The following is a 5,180-nucleotide window of genomic DNA, read 5'->3' as shown; positions in this document are numbered from 1 at the left end:
GAACGCTGTCAGGCCTTCATTGGGAGCTTGTTCTCAAGAGATCAAGAGCGCAGAGTCCTGGGCCTCCCACGCCTGGGAAGGCGCCCCGTGACTCGCATGCCCACAAAAGTTTGGGAGGCCACGTTCTCAGCAGCCGTTCCGGAGCTTGGCTGCACACTGGGATCTGAGAGTCATCTGACGAAAGCCAACTCTCTCATGCCTGGGGCTCACGCGAGGACCTCTGATTGGTCTGCGATGGGCCCCAGTATCGCTCACTTCGTGTTTACTTTGTAATGTTTACTGAGGTTTAATATGCATAAAGACAAGTGCATGGCCCAGCCCGGCCGGTGTGGCTCAATGGATTGAGTGTCTTCCCATGGATTGAGAGGTCCCCGTTCAATTCCCGGTCAGGGCACATGCCTGGGTTGTGGGCTCAATCCCCAATAAGGGGCATGCAAGAGGCAGCCAATTGATGTTCTCTCTCATTGACATTTCTCTCTCTCCCTTCCTTTCTCTCAAATAAATAGATAAATAAGTACATCACAAAAGAAAGAAAGAAAAATGTATACATCAAGGGTTCAACTTCCTGAGTTTTCCCCAAGGGGCCACACCCGTTGCCCAGATGAGGAACGAGAGCATGAGCAGCACCCAGGACCCTGCAGACCCCTTCCCGTCACGACCCCTCACCCTTCCAAAGGTAACCAGACACTGGCTTTCCACACGGGTTCTGCCTGCTTTGTTCTCGCTGTAAGGGGGTCGGAGGTGTGTTCTCTTCCTCGTCTGTCCTTCGTTGGCCCTGTGGTTCGTGCAGTGTTGTGTGTGCTGTGGTTGGTCCAGCCCCACTGTGGACACAGCTGTCTGTCCTTTTATTGCCTGAGGGCATCCGGGTTGCTTTCCGTTGGGACCATTGTGAATGAGGCATCTGCGTTTCTTAATAGAGCCTGTGCTGATTTTAATGTCCAGCCAGGTTTGAGAGCCACCTGCCGACAGGATGCCACCGCACCTGTTGGGAAAAGCGTGTACCTTTGCAAGGACACCGCCGGTGGGCACCTTCTGCCTAGCACTCTTCAAAATCCCAGACTCGCAGGAGAGCAGGGTTCAGCATAACCCATGCTGTCTGTACAAACAGCGTGGGCCCAGACTCCAGTCGAGGGCCAACCTTGCAAACTTTCTAGGAGAGCAGTCTGGTTACGGTGGCCCTCTTCTGCACACTTTGTCGCTGCCCCCCACCCTTTCCGAGTCCCAGCTCAGCGTGAAAGCCAGGCTCAGTTCCCGAACCTCATCGCCACCCACGGCTGTGTTCCTAGACCGTGAGGGGAGCCTCCGCCCTCAGGCAGCCCAGCCCTCCCCAGCTTCTTAGGGGCGGGCAGGGGAGGGGGCTCAGAAAACCCTCCTACTTCTTATGGGTCTGCTAATTCATCACCAAATGTGTCGTATTAAGAATCCAAGTGCAACAACAATGAGGTATCACCTCACACCTGTCAGAATGGCCGCCATCAACAAATCATCAAACAACAAGTGCTGGCGAGGGTGTGGAGAAAAGGGGACTCTAGTACACTGCTGGTGGGAATGCAGACTGGTGCAGCCACTATGGAAAACACTATGGTGCTACCTCAAAAAATTAAAAATTGAACTTCCATTTGACCCAGTGATCCCGCTTCTAGGAATATACCCTAAGAAGCCTGAAACACCAATCAGAAAGAATATATGTACCCCCATGTTTGTAGCAGCACTATTTACCATAGCTAAGATCTGGAAACAGCCCAGTAGACTAATGGTTCAAAAAACTGTCGTACATATATACAATGGAGTACTGTGCAGCTGTAAGAAAGAAAAATCTCCTATCCTTTGAGACGACATGGAGGGACCTGGAAAGTATCATCGTAAGTGAAACAAGCCAAACAGAGAAAGACAAGTATCATATGATCTCACTTATTTGTGGAATATAATGAACATAACAGTCTGAGGAATGGGGTAGTCCCAGAGACGTGGAATAATAATAAAAAAAGAATCCAAGTGCTCCCAATGTAGGAAATCTCCTTGGGGCAACTAATGCTTCATGTGTCAGAAATGAAAGTACTCCCTATTAATTTTTAAAGAATTTTTAAAAATCCCAATAGAATTTCTAATCTCAGTTATCAGGCTGAAAAACAAGCATCAATGTTGGGAGGCTGTCATCTAGTGAATAGCTTCTCCAGCAGAGATCTGGAAGCCTGAATTTCCATCTGTCCATCTGGGGTCTGTTTCTCTTGGGGGGTGTGCATGGCTCCCTGCCTTGCTTCTCCCTTTAATCGGGGCCCACTTAGCCATCAAGCAGTGTTTAGGGCCTTTGGTACTTTCAGGGAACCACAAAAATGTTTTCTTTAGGGACCACAAGAGTATTTAGATTTCCTTAAAAATCAGAATGGAGAAAAATAGGCTTTTAGGGTCGAAGATCATGTTCTAATTTTTAATCCAGCCTGGGTTGTAGTTTTCTTCATGTCAATGCAGTTGTCAAATGGAATTAATGGGTGTATTTTTATGGAAGAAAGTTCCCGCCAAAGTGTCTAGGACCCCACAAAAATGATAATGGGGCCCTTGCCTTTCGTGTATTTTTTACAAAGGCCACTGATTGGGAACATGATATGTTTCTAGGACCCTGTCCTAGCACAGGCATTGGAAACCTGCTTATTTCAATGAAGAAAATTTCCCAAATTGTATAAGTTTGTAAGACTGTTCCTGAGCTCTGGACTCTTGCACCTGGAAGTCTTTGGATCAGTCCGCACAGGTTTCTAAACTGTGTAAGGCTTTCCTTGGTGATGGCTAGTCATTTCCAACTATTCAGTGAAAAAACAAAATCAGGAACATTCCCTGGATGTTTCGAAAACACCGGTGCGCGGAGACTAGAAGCAGAACCCAGCCCCTCTTAGAGACTCAGAAGCATTTGGCGTAAATTAATTTATTTTTAATGAAGGGCTAGTAGGATATTTTCCACCTTATGTTCTTTTACTGAGAAATCAGACAAAAAAAAAAATCAAACATTACTATTCAATAATCACTATTAATAAACACTATTCAATAATGTATCTTTGGTCTTTGATCTGTGAACAGAAACTGGTCTTGATAAGCTCTATGAACTCAGCTTGAAGACCCAACTTTAATGCCTGTGGAAACCTCCCTTTCACCCCGGAGACCCTGAGAACCGAACCTCTCGTTCCTTACACATGAATCAAAGATCACGGCTCCTCCGGCCAGGATGTCGGAGCCACTCAGCCGGTCCTCCAGGGCACGTCCTTGCGCCAGGGCGTCTGAGGGCAGGTGTGACCCGTTATCAGATTACAAAGTGCACATGATGGTGTGACTGAGACTTTCCCCCATAAAGCAACAGAGGCCAATGTGCTGTGAAGCTAAGGAAGCTTGGGCCCCGCCGCCCCTCACGTGTACGGGCCATTCTGAGTCAGAGAGACGTGACTGCGGCAAGTCTTACAGAGACGTGACCAAGCGCCCACCGGACACGAGAGACGTGTCTCTTTCCATCCCGGAGCCCCTCCACCACTTCTTCCTCAGCGGTGGCCCTGAGCTGAACATAGGCTTTTGGAGGCCTGTGCGAAGCTGAGCAGAGGAGGGGATACATTTAGTTTGTATTCAGCGATTTTGGGGGTCAAGATTGAGAAAACAAAACCTCTACTGAGTTCGTCCATGCTTGGAATTGGGGGAAATTTCCTACAGACGAGGTTTTGGTGCCGCAGCCACAGACATCCAGTGCTCGATGCTGAGGACAGGTCAGCTTACCTACTGGAGACAGGTCTCCGTCCCACTTCTGACCAAGGGGGAGTCACAGGGCTGGATCTGCTAGCCTGCACGGAACTACTAAATTCCAGACAAAATAGATGAATGACCTCAGACAACCAGGAACAGTGAGCTCTGAACGATGAGAGGAAGGAGGTAAGGCGGCATGTCCCGACTGAGCGGCTGAGCTGGAGCGCCTGACTCCCGGCAGAGCACTGAGCAGCATATGCTCGTGAGGGGACTTCCTGGGGCCCGAAAGGGGCGGCCTCAGAGCAGCAGAGGGAACGGGCCCTGGAGCCCACCCAGTGCTTGAAACAATTCGTGGGACGTGGGTGGAAGGAGTGTTTGCCTCAGTGATAGAACCATACTGGCCCTTAGCTCTCGACTACATGTTGCTTTGATCCCACCTAACACAGTTTAAAAGCAAAACCTAAAAGGAGAGAACTGATTCCCAATAAGTTAAGGGTGTCTGCAAACATACCTCCAAAACATGTATAGGGATGCAGAAGCACCCAGTACCCAACAAGGCAAGTTCACAATGTCTGCAACCTGACAAAAAATTACCAGATAAGCCAAGAAAGAGAAAAATGTTAACTAGAATGAGTAGGAAAAGAAAGAAATCGAAGACAACCCAGAAGTGGAAGAGATGAAAGAATTAGTATATGAGATTAAAAGTTGTTCTGTGTTTCATGTGTTCAAGAACTGAGAGGAAAGATCGGACATGATGAGTATAGACGCAGAAGATATAAATAAGATCCAAACCGAATTCTGGTAGGTAGGTCTAAACGATTTAGAAATGAATTCAGTCGTGTGTGTGTGTGTGTGTGTGTGTGTGTGTGTCCTTTCCCTCCAAGCCTGTCCACGGAAGGGACTGGGAGCACACCTTGTGCCCATACGTTGGTTTTCCAACGATATTCTCCGCTAAATGGAATCAGATTCCTTGGAGAAATGGCTGGTTTCAGGGGAAGAACAAGACGAATCTGGAACATCTTATTGTGTATGAAAGTAAGAAAATACTAAAAGAATAAAGGAGACATGTCATGCTCGCTTCAGCAGCACATACACTAAAACTGGAACGATACAGAGAAGATCAGGGTGGACACTGTGCAAGGATGACACGCAAATGCATGAAGCGGTCCATTTTTTAAAATAAATAAGTACCAGGTTTTTTTTTTTAAAAAAGTGTGTGCGTGTGTGTACATGCGGCGGGGGGGGGGGGGGGGGGATATCAAAGGTCAGAGAAGTCATTCTCATTGGCTAAATCTTGGACAATTTAAGAATCAACACTTAAAAAATGGCAACTGATTATAACCCATTGAGCATATCAGGAATCCACAACACTGGAATAAATGAATTAATGAGAATAACATTTTTCCCTTTCAGTGAAAGCCCACAGATAAATGAAGAAAGCATGGAGGTAGGAAAACAATCTC

At 47.4% G+C, this 5,180-nt stretch overlaps 1 non-coding gene across 1 annotated transcript; it reads left to right on the top strand.

The window, feature by feature from the left end:
- Positions 1-4,787: 4,787 nt before the first annotated feature.
- LOC118617938 lies at positions 4,788-4,894 on the top strand. Its single transcript, XR_004956896.1, has one exon. It is a non-coding gene; the product is annotated as a U6 spliceosomal RNA (small nuclear RNA).
- Positions 4,895-5,180: the final 286 nt, after the last annotated feature.

Source organism: Molossus molossus, unplaced genomic scaffold (genome assembly GCF_014108415.1).
Source record: "Molossus molossus isolate mMolMol1 unplaced genomic scaffold, mMolMol1.p scaffold_m16_p_5, whole genome shotgun sequence".
Classification (NCBI taxonomy): Eukaryota; Metazoa; Chordata; class Mammalia; order Chiroptera; family Molossidae; genus Molossus; species Molossus molossus.
Note: the sequence above shows the minus strand (reverse complement) of the source record. Positions and strands in the feature narration are given on the sequence as shown.